The sequence below is a fragment of the Coffea arabica genome, chromosome 3c (assembly GCF_036785885.1).
Source record: "Coffea arabica cultivar ET-39 chromosome 3c, Coffea Arabica ET-39 HiFi, whole genome shotgun sequence".
NCBI lineage: Eukaryota > Viridiplantae > Streptophyta > Magnoliopsida > Gentianales > Rubiaceae > Coffea > Coffea arabica.
The window spans coordinates 8,944,111-8,964,634 of NC_092314.1; the positions used below are offsets into that span (position 1 = coordinate 8,944,111).

Below are 20,524 nucleotides of genomic sequence, written 5' to 3' on the forward strand. Positions count from 1 at the left end.
GGTGTTATATCTGTATACCAATTTGAAGAGCTGTAGAACCGTACGTTTTGTTTGAAAACGGGGATTGAAGATTGAGTATATGAATATTTAATTTATAGGCCAAGCTAATTAATATTTAATTTGAGGATTGACCTAATCACCGATGTATAAAAGCGTGTTCCACATTGGCCCTTGTCAAATTTTCACACGTGTTAAAATAATTATAAGATGGCGCAAAATTCAAGTTCATCATAGTAGCAGCTCCGACCATGACACTGGATAACACCATATGCACTGTATGATTTAATACTTAGATTTCTGAATCACTTGATCTTCCATTGGTGAAATTGTATTCCGTCGGTGATCTTTAACATTTGAGGATAACTAACACCTGCAAAACCCATATGAAAGAGCTGAAGTTAAGGCCGCAATTGTTATATACAGTGAAACCATATGACAACGTGAGCTGGGGATTTTGTTCTAAGCTCTTCTACTTTCAGCTGGGATTTTTTTTTTTTCTTTTTTGCAAGCTCTATAACCTTTTGGATTTCCTCAACAGCTGGTTAGCAGGATCGGTAACTATGTCGCCACTAACCCATTAGTTTTCCCATATTCTAATTGGATCATATGGTAGGATGAGTGTTTGAATGATAAATTGTAAGTTGATATAAATGCTAATGCGATCCTTTCAAGTAAATATCTTGGTCTACTATCTTTAAAAGATTGCAATTGTCAACCTATCTTTATCAAAATACAGTAACAAAAGACAAAGCTGGGCTATTGTTGAACTCTGTGTTAAATGGAATTTACTTGTACTTGTCTAGTGCTTTTATACTGCTTAAATCATTTACTAAAAAGTTTAGCAGGCTAGTGTTGAAGGGTAAACTGTTATTGGCACTTTTTTTTTTTTTTTTTTTGTTAACGACAATCCATTTGTTTCATTTTCTTTTACGAAAGTTTTCGATGAGATGGGGTAATGTTAAGAAAAAATCAAGAGTGCGTCTGAATCCTATGTACTCGGGGCTCCGTAAATCCCTCGACCTTTACGAGGTACACCTACCTCTCGGGTTAATTGAAGTCAAACAAAATTTGCGTATAAGAGCTCCTACCTGCTGCATTGCATGAGGGCATGATGAAGAAATAGGGATGGCAATGGGGCGGGGGACACCTCCCCCAACCCCGTCCAGTTGCATTTTAATCCCCCCCGCCCCGTCCCCCGGCCCCCGCTTCTCCCGCAGGGCCACCCGTGGGGTTAAAAAAATTTTATTATATAATTTCATTATAATTAAATTTGAGCAAATAATCAAATACTAAAATATCAACACATCACCAAACCATTATTCATTATAATTTCACAATTGAAACTCATAAAAATAATTAAACAAAGGTTATTTGAAATACAATCTAATATGATAAAACAAATATAACTAAAATAATCAAGTTTTCACTTTTGATACAAATACAATCACTAAATTATTATTATATTTTTTTTAGAAAAAAGTATTATTGTATTAAGTGTAGCTAGGAATTTAACATAAATGTATTAATAAATTTAGTATAAATAATTAATAATTTTTATTAATAGACATGTATAATTAGTAGAATAATTGATAATATCATTATATATATAATTATGTACATATATATATATATATTTCAAACGGGTGGCGGGGCGGCCGCCCCACCCCCGCCCCAATGACCCCCCGCGGGTGCCCACCCCCGTTGCCATCCCTATGAAGAAATCCTGTGAGTCTCACTCATGAAGTCTGTTGATAGGTTGTATTTTTTGTTATGAAATTCAAGATTGTTTTCCCCTTGATTTTGGCTAAATGATGCATTAATTGGTGGATTCTGATTATATTTGGTGATTGATGTTGGTTGTAGGGATTTGGAACAAAAAGGGGTTGAAAATGTGAATTTTAACTGAATTTTTGTGCAAATCAGCGTGGGCACATCAAAGTCTAATTCTACATGTTTGGAAGTTCGAAATTTAACACGTGAATTCCAATCTTAAATTGAAACCAGACTTTTCATCAGATGACTAGTCTCCTATTTCTATTAGGACACTAGTCTATCTTGACTTTGTGGAAAGAATCCATTATGCAGTGAGAATTTGATTCTATTTAGAAAAGGAACTTTAGTAGACACAGGAAACGAAGTCCGGAACATTAGCATCGTGACATTTTTTCTCCTTTCTCGTAAGAAACAAAGGGACGTTTTCCTTTGTTTTTCTTCTTTTTACTCTTGACACTTCATCTCATATTTGGAGAGCGATTTCTTCAACGGAGATCAACTAAAATTGGTTCTGATTCTAGTCAAGAAATAACGGAGGATTTGATTCATCTGAAATTATGAAATTGAATTAATTATATTTATTTCTTTTATTTACTAGTATTCGTATATTCCCTGATTTTATTTCTTATGGTCATTACATTATTTGAATATCTAAGGTTTGGTATTTAAATTAATCTAATAAACCTAAAACCAATTAGAACAGTTAAATCTGTAATTGTTTAATTGCCTTAAACTAGTGATAACTGCTATAATTGAATTTGTGTCAGGGAAACATATAAGCTACTTTAAAATAACCCTCGTAGCGTGTTATTTGGTTAGAATAGAGTTACTCTAATTTTTAAGACAATTGAAAAATTAAATTCTAAGGTCGTACCTAGGGTTCTTTCTTGAATAGGTCAGTGGCTAACTGTCATATCTTAATCACCAATACAATAAGATGAAATTGATTGTCACCAAACAGGACTTTTTGCAATATTTGCATCACCAAACATCGCTCTGCCAATTTGAGATAAGTTCTTAAACATGGCTTGGCTGGTTGAAATTTCTCATTTCCTGAATTTCTTAAGTATTTTCAAATGAAAATTTGATGATGTTTGCTTATATTTAGGAGTTCCATTATACTTATTTAACATTTCGAAGCATGTTTAGATAATCAAATGTGGGAATATGATGATCTATGTAATGTTTCAATTTATGAATATTTCTAGTTATAATTACGGTATAATTGGCTCTCCTTTACTTAATATTATGAGTACTTGAGTTTAATTGAATGATTGTATAATTGTTATTTACTTTGTTTTGAGGAAATGAAGTTGAATTGTGCATATATGTTTAATTTCAAAGTTTTGAACTATTGTTGGTTTGTAATTCTTAATTGTTTGAAGACAAGCAATGATTCAAGTGTAAGGAGTTCGATAAGTGTATATTTTGCATGTTTTAAGTGTATTTTATTAGTTAGTTTTGGTGTATTTTATTTATTTTTACAGCTAATAAACTAGACTTCTAGTGAAAATATGCATTTTATGGTTAAAATGTCAAAAATTGTATTTTTATGGATTTTAATAGTGAAAACTTCATGTTTTTGTACGTTTAATGATTCAATCATCAAATGGAGAGGGTTGAGAAGATAATTGGATGATTCTTGATGATTTAAAGTGGTAAAAAGAGAATATGAAGTGGAAGAGATGAAATGCAACTTAGTATACAAGAAGGAAGTTTTATAGCTTTGATAATTTGTAGTATTTCAACTATATCTTGAGTTACAAGTATTGGATTGAGATGATTCTTATATTATTTTGAAACTAAGAGATAGATCTACATTTGGTATGAAAACATAGAAATCCAGTTTAGTTATTTTCATTGTCAAAATGTCAAAATACAGAAATGCAATTTTGTTGTCGAAAGCTGACATAGGGCATTGACTAGTTTGGATATTTTGGTCATGTCTTGGTCTGCAGAGTTCCAAATTGGATGATTCTTATGCATTGGAAAGGTAACTCAAATAGGTTAACTTTTCTGTTTGTACAAGAGTTAATTCGACTTCTATCATCATCAAGAAAATATCAGTGGAATTTGGTATAAAAATAGAACAAGGATGAAATCTACCTAGAATGAGCAAACCTACAAAAGAGCAAAACATGGGTAGAATACGTGACCTTAGGTCGTGTTTTGGGGTCGCGTATTCATGTTTTGCTGCTGCAACTTGTGCTTGGTTTACACAATCTTTTTGACCAACTTTTCTGCAAAGATCCCGGTTAGAAATGAGCAGATGAGCACAGAAACTTTGAAAAGCAACCTTTGAGAGTTTCAAGAAGCACTACAACAAAAATGGCCTTTAACGGCATTTAAAGGTGTCAGTATAGATAATCTAATCTGACATTTTATCTATTCTCACACCTAGGGCGAGTGTTGTCCCTTCCAATGTGGGGATAGCCTCAAATCTTTAGCAACATTCAAATGTGTCAGGAAAACCATGCTACTAGAGCATTCCCTCTGCCAACAAAAACTTTTTTTTGTGATAATCGAAAGTGTCTGTATAGCATTAGAACATCAGTAGCGGATCAGTAATATATCCAATTTATGAAGGCATCTTGAGTTGTCTTAATAGTGAATTTACACTGCTTTGGACGACATGCCCATTTGTCATTAGTGTTTTTCGAAGCTAAGCTATGCTGACACATTTAATTGCCAAGAGTTTTTTCCCTATTTTTTTTTATATGGAAGCAACCTGCAATTAGTCCTCCCTGCAGTACATTCCATCAACCAGAATCCCAAGGGACTTGTAAAATTATCCCAAAGAGCAGAATGCATATAGCAATTTAAAAGAAGAAATCGATACTCAAATATAATTCATTGAATTAAAAGTCGATAACAAGTACAAACATAGCAAGTACTAAAATCACAAACAAGTGCTCAAAGCAAGTACTAAAATCCCAATAAAGTACCGAAAGATTCTCATTTACAATAACTTGAAAGACTTTCTTGTGCACAAACAAAAAGACTCTCATCCCTAACAAGTTGAAAGAAATGCTAAAAGTCAGGTAACGTAATTGTACAACATTAGCAACGATCCGCGAGAGGTATAGTATATATATAGTACATTGTTTGGGCTCCAATAAAGCAGGATATTAAAACCGAGTAACCCATACCGTCAGCAAACTAATCAAAGTGAAGTCAGCTCCATGAATTTCTGTCTAATGTGATAATTGTCCACACCAGTAAAGTACTTTACGGGCATTTTCTTTGAACATAAGAAGTTCCATGTTCCTCAAACCTGTTAATCGAGAGATAAAACAGACTGAAAATAGGGAGAAAAAAAGAAAAAAGTTGAATATTGAAAGGTAGAGTGGATGTAAAAGCTTACTCAGATTTTGAAAACCACATTTGCTGAAAGGAACCAAGTGCCGCCAATGTACTCCCACCTGTCCAAACACTGAATGCAACGGGTTAGTCAACAATGCATGGCACTGGCATGCAAAATTACTTCTTGCTACAAATGAATAAAGCTAGCTTAGATTCTGCCCACAGGCAAGGGCTTAGAAGTGTAACTAGTTAACTTGATTAACACCTTCTTGGTATAATGCCAGAGGTTCAGCATCGTTTGTAACTTCATTAGAAACTATTGTCATATGCATATTTGTCCAAAGTTTTCATAGAAACAGATACTCATTCAAAATAGATAGCAATTTCACATTTAGTTCTTCAAACATTAGCAGAATCATAATAGAAATCTATCTTTTCAATGATCAGTATGTGCTCTTCATATTCTTTGTGGAAGCACTGCAAGTTTAGTACCATACAGTCGGAGCACATGCTGATATAATTTCCCAGGTTGTGCTTTGACATATGTAGTCATTAACATTTTGAAGTGTGTCAATTTATGATCGGAAATTTTCAATTAAATTTCAACAGATCAAAGCACTCAATAATCAATATTTTTTAAGTGCCCACTGGAGGAAAGAAATCTTAAAAAACTATGTAACCAATCCTCCTGAATTGGCAAACTTTTAAAAGATAAGAAACTATTAGTCACATTCCAACTTGAAAGACTAAATCAGGACACTTCGCTGGAGACTGTAACTGAAAGGCAATTTCTAGTATGTTACACTGCAGAGGATTTACAAAATATTGAATGGCTAGCAAATCTCAATTTGTTAGTTGCCCATAATGCATTATAGTGCAAACAGTCCCCATTGGGTTTAATGTGCAAGATCTATATTTTTTCTATAGAGAAATTCTGCAACAAAAAGCAATATATTCTTGTCTAAAAATATAGAGTAATCAATGCTCTAGATCATAAAAGCAGACAAAAAATAAGACAGTCACACAAATAAATACCACACAAGTCAAATAAATATAGAATCCCTTCAAGTTTTTTTTTCTTGAGATATAAAGTCAATTCAAAGAAATTAAGATATGTACCCAGCATCTTGCAATAGAGTACTAGTCACCTAATCCATCTTATGTAAAGTCATCTTCAACTTTATCATAACTGGAGTTATAACAATTAACTTCTCCATCTTCATTCTCTTCCTCTACATCCTCATAAATTCAAATTATTCTTATTTGTCCATGAGAAGAACATTTAGTTTGAAGAAAAAAAGGAGAGACACAGTGTGTGCCTAAGTTAAGGTTGGGGGAAAGAATTACGAGGGATGTTGGGAGAAAAGATTTGACAAATATTCTTTTTATTCTTCAATTTGCTGCAGTTAATATCTTCTTTTTGTCCATATGGTAATTGTTCTAGGTCAATATAACTGGGATGCAACATAATAAGTGATGTACAACCAGTTTATTACCCATTGGACTAAAAACTCGAAATAATTGAATGCGTAGATGAAACATCTCCAAAATTACAGAGTGCACTACTTTAGTGCTATGTGCTATGAATAGCTGACATGGTGCATGGAATGCAAAAGTATCCAAGCTATGCAGTAATTTTTAATAATAATTTAAAAAAAAAAACCTTTTTATGGGGCTATAGCAAACAGAACAACAAGCATGACCAAAGCATCAAAAATAAGTTGCATAGCATCCAACAAAAGTTCCAAACAAGATTTCCTCTAAGATAGTTAGGAAATTGTACTAAATGTACTTTTCTCTTGCACTTGATGATCAAAAACAAAAGAAAAGTTCACCAAGGCAAAATCTCACTCTCCAATCACTTTCATCTCTCTCTGTTTGCTTCCATTGCAAATTTCCTTCTTTCTTCATTCGAACCTTTTGACAAATAGGTAGTGAGCATGAAAAGTTTTGAAATTTCTTTTCATCAATTCCTTATATGGCCTGAGCTTGAATTTTAAATCTAAAACTCTACTCAAACCTATGATCAATTCTAACCACATAAAATTGATTAACAAGACGAAAGTAAAGCATAACCGACATGATTGCAGACAAAGAAGAAAACAATACAATTAAGGGGGAAAAGGTATAAGAGTGTGGGAAACTTTACAGTGATGATTTCCGCTGTAGTGGCTGGACTCCAGTGAGACCATGGCGGCAACCTTCGCCTACTCTACCCCTCGACATGCTCAACCTGAATATCTAGTCAGTAAGGAGAAGCATGGGGATCGGTTTCAAATGAAAGAAGAAAAAGGAAAGAGCATGAGTATCTATTTTCTTATTCTTTTTGTCCTAGCAAAGAGAGCGAAGACTTATTGGTGCAGGTGTCGTGGTTGACTGAACAGGGCAGAGAAGCGGCCGAGTTAGCAACTGAAAATAGAGGAGTGGGGCGGCGTCGAAGGCGGAAGACAGAAGAACCAAAATGGGGGAGTTTTGAGAGATAGTTTGCTGGGAGAGAGGGTTTGTGAGAGAGATGAGAAGAATCGGCAAAATGAAAGTTTTGAGATTTCACTAAGTGTTTTGGCAAATGAATCTTCCACCAAAATCAAACGACATCGTTTTATGTTTTAATTTTTTCGTTGTATCTCACATTTTCTGAAATGTCATGATAGGAAATCTAAAGACACATTATTATTTTTATATTAGATAAATAAAAAAATTAAAGTATAAATTAGTGAATTGATAACAAATGTCATGATAGAAGTGCTATAATGACAAAAACCAGCAAGTGTCCTTATAGACATGCCAGGAAAGACCATTTTTGTTGTAGTGAAGCAATTTTGCCAACTAGAAACAACTTATCTTGAGATTGAATCTCTCTATAAAAAGAGGCTGAGGAGAAGATTTTCACAACTTTGGAAGACTAGAGAAACTCCACCAAAAGATAGTCTTCGCTAGTTTTTCTTAGTTCAGTAGTATAGTATAGTTAGAGTAGTTTATCCTTATTGTATTTATAGTTAGATTTGGATGAAGATTTGAAAAACAAAGATGGAAAGTTGGATCTCATGTGATAAGGGTGACTTCTCTTCTGTCACTTTCTCTTTTGTATTCGATTTTATATTTACCTATAATACAAGTTTGGATCTTGTTCCTCATGTTTAGTTAAGGTTTATTTCTAGAGTTATGGATGAATTTTCTATATCTTATTTGTGATATCTACTTGGTTATTTGATGATATTATATTGAATAAATTATTTATCACTTTTGCTTTTCTAATTATGATTGACAAGTGTCTGTTTTACCTAATAGTTTATTTATAGTTAATTCTGAGCTCCTAAGATAATGTGAATGACTATTTTGGTAATATTTGATGTCTTTCAGTAACATTGAGAAGACTTGTGAATTCATCCTTTTTAGTTGTTAATGTTTATCATATTTTGGATGAAGGGGCAAGGACAATATGAGGCTATTTACACAAAGTCATCACCAGATTGGATGAGAGTATACGGAGCCGGATAGTGAATTTTGAGTCAGAAATTAAACAGGATACCCGCCAGAAGGTTTTGCAAGAAAAAAGGTGTTGAGCAGTATACGATATCGGATTGAGAAAGTGAACTCGGATAGTCGCGCCAGATACTCGTCAGAGAATTTTTCGAAGAAGAGTGATTAATAGTATACGTCGCCGGATAGTGAAATTTGCTTCAGATACCACTTCATATACTTGAGCGGGAAAAAATCTACACTTTGTGCAACTTGCACAACTTACAGATATCTTTTCATCCTTTTTTCTGGCAGCATCCATGACGTTTTGGCAGCAACATTTTTGGCCCAAAACATCAACTTTTGTCAACTTTGTGTCATTTCATCTCACAATCTTGACTCTTCAACACCAAGCCAAGCTTCTTCTGGAAGATTCAAGAGATTTTGAAGATTATAAATATAGGGGCATTTAGTCTTAGAAGAAGCTTTTGGGGAGTTTAGTTTTAGTTAGTTTTAGAGAGGGAGAGAGTTTTGAAGCAAAAGAGAGAAACAAAGGGCTTGTGTCTTGCCCTTTGAGGCAAGACAAAAACCCACCACATTTATAATTGCTTCCATTTCTCTTAGTTTGTAGGACTAGTTTAGGATTTGTATTGTGTATCCATTCTTGTAAAAAGCTGAGCAAGGAGGAAGATTGGGATGAAGAAGGGGCACGGTGGAGGCTCTAGTGACAAGGGTTATCCTCTTCCCCAAACTCTTTATCTTGTTTTTAACTCAATGTTTAGTGAATCTACTAGTTTGGATACTATGTTGTTGATGTTGTTTTAAAATTTATGCCTTGGGTATTTGGTTGAATTATCTATGATTGCTATGTCTTGATTTCTTAATTATTTTGGTCTATTATCTTGATTGAGTTATTTAGCGCTTTTGTTCTTAAAATCATGATTAACTGGCCATTGATTGTGATAATCTCAAGGTGTTAGATTTGTAATAAAAATTGGAATTTGACGCTAGTTCATGAAAGTGTTAAATCTAGGGAGTACACTCACGAAAGTAGAGGTGCACCTTTGTGGCTTATTTTGTAGTTATTTCATAGAAGCAAATGAGCTTATGGTTGATTTCATAACCATGAAAGTAGGTATGGATTAACTATAGGCATGGTTGGTACACCGGCGAAAGCGAGTATCACGTACACAAGAAAATTACGCCATGTCTTAACCGAGATTTTAGTATTCAATTAGTCGAGAAATTGCACTAGCATAAGTAGATAGGGATTCCATTACCCGAAGAGCTTTCATTTTTATTTTCTTCCCATTAGTAGTTTAGATTTGTTGATTTTAATTTGTTGGTACTCTAAATAATAGAGAAACTTTAGTAGTGCTGGTAGCTGTCCGTCTTTCCAGTAGGTTTGATTCTAATTATCTTATATTCGCCCACGACCTGTATACTTGCGAAAAATTGAGTGTGGGGGTAGTTTAGAAGATTATAAATTCAAAATTTGACTGTGGATTGAGTTTTATTGTTATATGCATATCCCGCGCACGTCAATGATTTACTGCCATTAGTTGTGATTGATAGAGCAATTATTGGACATATTTTACACTATTATTCTGTCCTAATTTTGGCTACTCATGATGTTAAGAATTGAGAATTTGCTCATATTTGACATTTGTGTAAATTGTAGGTAGTTGGTATTCAAAGTGATCGCGTGAGGCAAATTTTCAGAAGACTCTTTGTTTCATGGCGTGTCCACGCCAGAAACTAAGGAGTGATACCTAAAAGCCGGACCCGCGAGATTGGTAGCAGCAAAAAAAGTGGGCAATTAAGAGGTTGGGTCCACGTGGACCAGGTGCATGGGATTAAAACCCCAGAAAAGAAAGGTTTTGTTCCTTACCTTTTCGGTGGACTTCTCCTATGGCGGCTACAAAAAGAAAAAGAGGGCTTTGGCTTTTGGGGAGTCAAACGTCTTTGGTCCTTGGGTCGGCAGCAGCAATTAAGAAGCCAGATTCACGTCTAATCACGAGACTAGCTTTAGTTTTCTTTTTCCATCTGTCAGAAGTCTTCTTTTTCTTTGGATCTTTCCTCCTTAGTCGACTTTTGAAGGGAGAAAACATTAGAAAAGCGCCGATTGTTTTATGTTCGCATGGTTGGTTCTCCATTATTGGAGAACTAGTTTCTTAATTCTAGTCAAGGGACAATTGAAGATTTGGTTCGACAATTACTGTGAAATCTAAATTATTTTAACTATTTCCTTCATTTATTGGTATTTATATATTTTTCACTTTTAATTGTTATATACCAATCGTGTATGATTGAATAGGTGCGCAATATTTAATTATTCACGTAGGTTATTTGCTAATTGGGGGTAGTTGAATCCGTAATTGTTCGATTATCTCCATCCTAGTAGCAACTGACATAATTGGGTTTATGTCAAGGAAACATATGACCTAATTTAAACAAACCCTCGTAGCATGTTTGTTAGTTAGGATTGGGCCTTTCTAATTATTAATACAAGCTAGAAATTAAATCCTACGGTCGTACTTAGGGTTATTTTTAGGTTAGAAAAATAGCTAACAGTCGTACCTTAGCTACCGATAAATTAAGGAAGGGTTGATTGTTTATCGCGTGCATGACAACTATAACTAATCTATTAATAAATGTTGAAATTAACTGTGAATCGATGATCAGTACATGAACCATTTTCCGAAGTGTACTCTTGGCTAGAGTTTCTCTTAATTATTTCTTGTAATTAATTATTTTCTGCACTTAATTTTTTTAGTTGGCATTTAATCCCAAAACCCCCCATTAATCTTGATTTGAAAAGAAATAAATTTCTCTCCAGTCCCAGAGGAGACGACCTTGCTTACCACTGTCTACTAGTTAGTGAATTCAGTTAAATAATTAATTCAGGTATATCGGACTAAGCAAATTCTTTGAGAATAGGGTGAATCAAATAACCCATTGCACACCTAGAGTCCCTGCTCCAGTACTAGAATTGATTATTGACTGCTTCAGGTGGTAGTTAGGTTTTATTTATTATTATTGCACAGGTTCGGCATCTGTCAATTTTTGGCGCCATTGCCGGGGACTGGTGCCTGATTAATTTGTTTCTTTTTGAGTTCATTTTTTTCATTTTTTTTATTTTTCTCTTATTTTTTTTATAGTTTATGGCTGTTAACATTCCGTATTTTGGTGATAGACTGGATTTTATTTCTCTAAAAGATTATGAGACCCATGCCTTTTCTAATGATCAATGGGTTGTTGCAAATTGTGAAACTTATTTTGTCTCGAATCATTCAACTAACATATATCCTGCATTTCAAGATAGCTTAGGTGTTCCAATCGATACTTTTGAAAATTTTCTATCTCAATGTCAAACATGGTATGACCCTTCCTCAAATGGGTATGATCAAGGATGGTGGAATGATTCCAATTTTAATTATGAACAAAGGCCAATAAGTTTTCAACAGTTAGAGTCTCAAGAACCGTCATCCATGTCAGGTATATCTCTTAAAAAATAGTGGAATTAGTGACCACTAACACCAAACAATTTCAACAGGAGATACAAAGGATAGAGATAAGATTGGCATCTATAATGAGCAAATTGATTTCTCCAGTTCATGAAGAATTGTCCTCGCAGACCATCAACGATCTTAAAGAAGATGAGAGTACAATTATCCTGACAAATGACATGGAACTGCAAGAGTCTCAAGAAGAAGAATCTAACGATGCAGTTGAAAAGGGAATTAAAGTATAAGAAATGGAACCCCAATATCAAAGTGTTCAAGTGGATGAATCCAGTGAATAATCTCCAAATGCGGTGACATCTCCTCCAATTCTTAATCAATATTTACATAACTCTTATTCTTTAACTCCTGTTAGTGAAATTGATTTTATTATACTAGAAAATTTTGAGTTTCATGACAGGAATAAGTTAAGAGTTGCGATGGAAAACATCTCAAACCAATAAGTGCTCGTGATGGAGGAGTGAGTGAAGATTTAAGGTCATTATTTCTTTGTTTGGCGCCATTGACTAATCTATGGAAGACCATACCTCTTGTGCTAAAGGATTACTCTATTTACGAGGGATATCAAGAATACATAGAGGATAAAGCACTGAAACGAGTTACACGATTTTATTCTCCGTGAATAAATATGACGATGTCTAGCCAAAGACATTAAAGAACGGCGCTGCTTGGGAGGCAACCCAAGGCTTCTTTTGTTTTAGTTTTCTTATCTTTTTGAAATTTTTGTTAAGTGTTAGTGTTATTTAGTGGGTTGTTGTTTTGTGGCATGAAGTTGGCAGTTAGATATGCCCACGCTAGTTGGTCACGCCTAAGAAATGAAGTTTTGGAATTGATGGTCAGAAGACTATAGCTTCCAAGGCGTGCCCACGCCTTCCAGCCTTTGCGCCAACAAAAGTCAAAGATTGACCAAAACCCTCTCTAATCCTACTTTCTACTTTTCTCTTTTCTTGTCTTGTATGGTCTTGTCAATTTCCATTGTCTCAGCTTTTACTTTTCAATTTTTTTTGTTTTGTCTTAGTTCAAGGTTGCCCCCTTGTCCACCACCGCTAGAAACTCTCTCTCTCCTCCTCGCGCCATCCATCACACGCTGCTGCCTGCCCCACTGTCACTATCTCTCTCATCAGACAGTTTTCTTTGCTCACATTGAATTTCAGCCACCTCACCCTTCTCTGCCTTAGTGTCTCGCTGCATCCTCTCGGTGGTCAGGGAAGTTTCTCTCCTTTTCTCCTTATACTTCATTCATCTTTTCTACATTGAGAACAATGTTGGTATTAGGTATGGGGGGATGCTTCCATTATTATCTCCTTTTGCTTTGCTTTAAAAAAAAAAGAGAAACACAAAAAGAATAAAAAAAAGGAGGAAAATGATGAAAAACAAGAAAGAAAAATGAAAAGAAAAGAAAAAAATGTAGTTAATTGACTTCTCTAGTCCTACATTTGTTAACTACTAGAGCATGTTGCTATGATGGATTGCACAATCAAGGTGCACGGATATGTGGTTATATATACTAGCTATGCATTTTGTTTTTCCTTGACAATAGTGTTGAATGTTGAATATGCTGGACTTGACCCATTCTTGAAACTTTTGGGAGGTTTTGAGCCATGCATGAGCACATTATTCTTGTTTGCTCTATTTTTGTTTGATTGAGTGGGTATCACACATGGTATTGGCATTCTAGAACTTGCTATTTTGTACATATCAAGACCACATTTTGTTGAATTGGATGCATTTGAAATGATAAGGGCATGTAAGATGTAACCTTTTTTAACTTTCTACAAACCATGCCTTCATCTTGTCTCCCAATAGTGAACCATTTTGTGCTTTTATCCCTCTCCTTTGTTTGTTAGCCATGCTTGATAGCCCAGAACCTTTATAGACTTTCTTGTTCAACCTTGTGTCGTCAAGAGATGTCTAAATTTCATTATTTGTGCAAGGCAAATGAATCTAGAGTCGCAGGTGTTGTCGAAATAGAAGCTGTACGGTGTTGTCTCTGCACATTTGAGATCGAAAGAAAAAGCAAAGGAGAAAAAAGTGAAGAAGAAAAAGAAAGGAAAAAAAAAGAGAGAGGGGCTCGTGAAAAGAAGACTCCAGCTTACAAGGCATGCCCACGCCTTGCAAGCCGCCTGCTCAAAAAAAAAAAAATTCGGCGACACTTGCACAGTGGGAATAGCAAATGGAAACGCCCTGCTTGTGAAATTTCCCCGATAAAACGTTGTGGTTATGTGGTGGATATCAGACATTCTCTTGACACATTACACCTTATCTTCACATTTTTATTCCGCCTTTTACCTAAACCCCATTATAACCCTATTAAAGTTCCTTTGATTTGTGTATTTAGTTCATTTTTCAGTGGTGGAGATGTGATAAATGTGCAATCCTATGGTAATGCCATTCCGTGATGTTGATTTGAGCGTTCCTAGTATTTATATGTTCTCTTTGAATTACCATCTGTCCTGTGTGTTCTAATTTTGGCAACATTGTCAGGGATTTGAGATGCTTGTGTTAGTATAGATTACTACATGACCTTTGCTCTCTTGGTTATACTTCTAAGGCTCGAAATGCTTGAGAACAAGCATTGTCTAGGTGTGGGGGGATTTGATAGAGCAATTATTGGGCATATTTTACACTATTATTCTGTCCTAATTTTGGCTACTCATGATACTAAGAATTGAGAATTTGCTCATATTTGACATTTGTGTAAATTGTAGGTGGTTGGTGTTCAAAGTGATCGCGTGAGGCAAATTTTTAGAAGACTCTTTGTTTCATGGCGTGTCCACGCCAGAAACTGAGGAGAGATACCCAAAAGCCGGACTCGTGAGATTGGTAGCAGTAAAAAAAGTGGGCAATTAAGAGGTTGGGTCCACGTGGACCAGGTGCATAGGATTAAAACCCCAGAAAAGAAAGGCTTTGTTCCTTACCTCTTTGGTGGACTTCTCCTACGACAGCTACAAAAAGAAAAAGAGGGCTTTGGCTTTTGGGGAGTCAGACGTCTTTGATCCTTGGGTCGGCAGTAGCAATTAAGAAGCTAGATTCACGTCTAATCACGACACTAGTTTTAGTTTCCTTTTCCCATCTATCAGAAATCTTCTTTTTCTTTTCACCTTTCCTCCTTAGCCGACTTTTGAAGGGAGAAAACATTAGAAAAGTGCCGATTGTTTTATGTTCGCACGGCTGGTTCTCCATTAATAGAGAACTAGTTTATTAATGGAGAACTAACTTCTTAATTCTAGTCAAGGGACAATTGAAGATTTGGTTCGGCAATTATTGTGAAATCTAAATTATTTTAATTGTTTCCTTTATTTATTGGTATTTATATGTTTTCTGCTTTTAATTGTTTTATACTTATCATGTATGATTGAATATGTGCGTAATATTTAATTATTCACGTAGGCTATTTGCTAATTGGGGGTAGTTGAATCCGTAATTGTTCGATTATCTCCACCCCAGTAGCAACTGGTATAATTGGGTTTATGTGAGGGAAACATATGAATTAATTTAATCAAACCCTCGTAGCGTGTTTGTTAGTAGAATTGGGCCTTTCTAATTATTAATGCAAGCTAGAAATTAAATCCTACGGTCGTACCTAGGGTTATTTTTAGGTTAGAGAAATAGCTAACGGTCGTACCTTAGCTATCGATAAATTAAGGAAAGGTTGGTTGTTTATCGCGTGCATGACAACTATAACTAATCTATTAATAAATGTTGGAATTAACTGTGAATCGATGATCAGTGCATGAACCATTTCTGAAGTGTACTCTTGGCTGGAGTTTCTCTTAATTATTTCTTTTAATTAATTATTTTCTGCACTTAATTTGTTTAGTTGGCATTTAATTCCAAAACCCCCATTAATCTTGACTTGAAAAGAAATAAATTTCTCTCCAGTCCCTGAGGAGATGACCCTACTTACCACTGTCTACTAGTTAGTGAATTCAGTTAAATAATTAATTCAGGTATATCGGACTAAGCAAACTCTTTGGGAACAGGGTGAATCAAATAACCCATTGCACCCTTAGAGTCCTTGCTCCAGTACTAGAATTGATTATTGACTGCTTTAAGTAGTAGTTAGGTTTTATTTATTATTATTGCACAGGTTTGGCACCTGTCAGTGATAATCTTAAGGTGGAAGTTAACACTAGTTTAAGGAAGTAATAAACCTCGAGAGTTCGATTACGAGAATAGAGGAGCACCTGTGTGGTTTTAGTGACTTGTTTCATGTAATTTTGTAGAAGAAATATACTTGTAGTTAATTTCATAACCATGAAAGTAGTTATAACTTAACTACATGTATAGTTGATTCATTACGAGAGTAGGTTTCAAATACATAAGGAAATTACGCCATAACTAACCAAGACAATAGCATTCGCTTAACTAGTAATTTCATTTGCAAGAGTAGTGACGAATTTCATATCTCTAGGAGCTTTATACTGTTATTTTTATTACTTTTATTTCATATTTATAGTATAGATTTAATTTCTTACACTTGTGATAGTCTAAATAATAAAAGAGTTTGAAAACCACCGGTAATTAACAATTTTCTTTGTGGGTTTGACCCTTAATACCCTATATTCAATCACGACTCATATATTTGTAAAAAATCGTGTGTGGGATATTTAGATATTTATAAATATAAAACTTGACTGTAGAAGAGTTAATTGTTATATGTATACTCCGCACTCGTGAGTACTCATAACAACAACTAGGTATGCCGTAAACAAACTTAGGATATCCGTGAAGACTCCTTGGTACCCCTGGTACACCCAAGGCCACGTAAGAAATTTTGAAACAAAAAGAACTTAATATGGCTCCAATTTGTTATACTTGTTCAACTAGTGTACTGCAGTCAGATACTATTATCGAATCAATCCATTGTAAATGTTTTATGATTCAGGTTGGAGGATATGTGGTAGGGCATGAAAACTTAACCTTTGAAACTGTTAGAGGAGCTGGACATTTGGTTCCTAGATACCAGCCTGCCCGCGGACTTGCTATATTCTCTTCGTTCCTAGAAGGAAAGCTTCCACCATCAAGCGAGAGCAACATCACAGGGTAAAAGAGAAAAGGAGTGTGATGAGTGCCACGGAGCAAAACATTTCAGAACCGTTTCGCTTACCCAGATTAGTTGTTTATTTATTGGATGCTTCTACTTAATCGTCAACAACCTTGTAATCCACTTTTTTGTAATTTTCCAGTTTTTCAGTATTTTCCACTTCTCAATAAATATTATTGTTTCTAAAGGCAAGCTTGGGGCGCTCCTTGAGGTGCGCCCGAAGACGAGGGGAAGCATAATCACCTCAGGGCATCCAAGTGAGGTGTTTCTTCTGATGGGCGAATGCCTAGTGTCGTCCTTGACCCTGAGGCGTCGCCCAGGGCCAATTTGACATTTAAATTTATTTTGCAGTTTCAAATTATTACTTAAAATCAATTTGGCTTATAATAGACTAACTAAATAGGGGTATTATGAGAACGTCATTCATTGGACTATAATTAAACAAGTAAATCATAAAAAAATAACAGATAAAACTTTTAAATCTTGTAAAAAAATCACTACATAAAATTTTTAAAAGTTGATTCTTGTGAATTTTTACACGATTTACTTGATTTATTACTATCCCGTGAATGATATTCCAAAATACCCACGTTTAGTTGGTCAATTAGATGCCAAATCGATTTTAGGCAGTGGCGCTATCACGAAGATCCTTAATTGAACTACAAAATAAATTTAAGTGTCAAATTAGTTAGGAATAAAAGTTAGAGACTAAATTGGTACTAACAAAAATTTTAGGGACAAAATTGACTATTTACCCCTAAATTATTTAAAAGCTTCATATTTTGTTCTTCAACAACCATTAATTGAACTAAATAATTTACTTTATAGCATGAATATTATGGCTTTACAATATTGTTTTCATAATATTACGAGTATTTTTTATTTTTATTTATTAAAAAGTTTAAAAAAATTATGGGACTTAATCCCGCGCTTTAGGGTTTACGCCTTGTCTAGGCGGAGATAATATGCCCCGTCTGATGCCTTCGCCTTTCAAAACACGACTCTCTATCTTATGTATGGATGATGTATTCCTAGCGTGCATACGTCAATCCTAGTCATGCGAGTAGAATTAATTTGTAATCCTTGAAACTCCTCATCTTATAGCTAAACTATGGTTATTTCCACGCGTGAAAGTCTGAAACTGATCACGTTGACTTTGAAGAAACCTATTTAAATGACAAGGAGAATTTTCATAAAGCGATTAAATATCACATAGGCAGTTTTAAGAAGTCATATAACAATCTTTCTAAAGTGGCATCGTATATCATTTATCATCCACTGCAATGACATTAGATGCATTTATATGAACTTTCTTGAATAGTAAACTAATTTAGGTTGAGACTCGATATCTATAAGAGTTGAATCGATAAGTTCATCAAGTGAATAGAAAAAAACTCTAAAACACAAAATGTGGTCATAAATGGCAAGTATATTATTCCGGGTTTTAATTTTTTTGGTTCGTATAGTTCTTTCAAGATCTATGTATCTTTTCGTGTAATTGTTAATCGTCTTCTTTTACATCAACTCACTAAGAGATACATCAAATCCTGAAAGAAATACAAAAAATATAAGTTTTGCTTGACTAGAATTAGTAGATTCAAGCCGAAAGTATTTTTTTTTTCTTTTTAACTCTCCCTCCCCTTTCTATAACCCATTCCGCTCACAATTATCAGTCTCAAAATTCGAATTGATAGTAGGGGAAATCTTAGTCACTTACCAACCCGGCCTAGTGGTAAAACCCGGCCTAGTAGGGGAATTGATACTGGGAATTGAAGCCAAAGGTTTGAATGATGATAAAACAATAACATGATAAAACAATAACATAATAAAACAGGCCTTGCTATAGTAATTAGGTGATGTTAGTGTATATTTTCACACTGACCTCATCACGGACGTGTAAAAACATGTTCCATGCTGGTGGGCCAAGATTCTGGTTTTTTTTTTTTGGTGAAATAGGGATTAAATATTAATAAACAACAGAGTTTTGCCCTATCTATTACAAAGCAAAAGAGATAGTGCGGGGAAAACAGATCCCTTTCAAGTCCTCATCATAGACAAAAGCGAGTTCTTGAGGACAATTAGCAAAAGTTACAAAGTTGGATTGTAATCTGCCTCCCATTCTTGCGAGTGCGTCCGCGCATCTATTTGCCTCCCGGTATATGTGGGATATTTTAACATGCCGCAGCTGCGAAAGGAGGGATCTGCAATCCGAAATGATAGAGTTCAAAAGGTGATTAGGATTGGCAACAGCTGTTAACAAAGTAATAATAGCTTCGCAGTCAACTTCAACTTCAAGTTGAGAAATTTTTAAGGAAAGGGCTATTTCTAGTCCATCTCGGATACCCCAACATTCCGCCAGCATGCTGTTTGTAGAACCCAAGTTTCTGCAGTATCCTTTAATCCAACATCCGGAGGCGTCTCTGATAACACCTCCAGCTCCCGCTGGACCTGGGTTTCCTAAGGCTGAGCCGTATGAATTGAGCTTGAACCAATGGAGGATTGGAGGAATCCATCTGATAAGAATATGGGATTTTCTGCGAGGGGGGTGGCCAGAATTTGGGCCAAGGGAGTAGAACTCAGTGGCCAACTTGATGCTGGTTTTGGTTGGAGGAGGTTGTGTTCTGTTGGGCTCAAAAATCTTTTTATTCCTGGATTTCCAAAAGGTGGAGCAAGTAAAGGCAAAGAGTGTGCCCCAAGGAATATTGTAGAAAGGGGAGGGTGTGGAAAGTTTACAACCTTCCCTAATCCAGATGTGAAAAGGAATGTGTAGAGTGGATAGATAGTAGTTGGGATTGAGCTCCATCCAAACAGCTTGGGCGTGGACACATTTGCGCAAGACATGATTAGTATCCTCTATCAGTCCTGGGCAGAAAGGGCAGATATTATCAGGGAGGATGTTTCTCTTATGAAGGAGGTATCTTGTTGCTAGTTTGTCTTGAGAAGCTAACCAGAGGAATAATTTGGTTCGATGGGATGTGTGAGTAGTCCAAATCCAAGTGAAAGACTGGCTTGGAGGATGGGGTGTTTGGACATTGGGTTTGGCCTGAATATATAGCAAACTAGTGATCTCATATGCAGATTTGAGACTGAACTCCCCATCTGGAGAATTCCTCCATATAAGGTTGTCTGCTTGTTTAGAATGGTGAGGTCTAGGAATAGCTTTTAGCAGGTCGGTAATGGAAGGGGGTAGATGGAAGGAAATATTGTTGAAATTCCAATTGCCATTGCTGTCAAAAAGATCTGATAGGAGTAGTTGATCTTCCTCTGGTAGGAGTGGTCCTTCAATTAAGGATCTGAGGGTGCTTGCTGAGAACCATTTTCCAGACCACACTTTAATTGTTTTACCATCTCCTATGTTCCAACCCAACCCTTGGTTGAAGATGTTGTTACCGTGTATGATATTCCTGAGGTTTATGGA

General features: G+C 35.3%; 1 long non-coding RNA gene across 1 annotated transcript; it reads right to left on the reverse strand.

Annotated features, from left to right (window-relative positions):
- Positions 1-4,683: 4,683 nt before the first annotated feature.
- On the reverse strand, positions 4,684-7,569 carry LOC140037618 (uncharacterized). The gene is made up of 3 exons (XR_011841557.1): positions 7,226-7,569; positions 5,138-5,206; positions 4,684-5,047 (listed from the first exon to the last, which is right to left on the reverse strand). It is a non-coding gene; the product is annotated as an uncharacterized lncRNA (long non-coding RNA).
- Between the last annotated feature and the right edge of the window lie 12,955 nt (positions 7,570-20,524).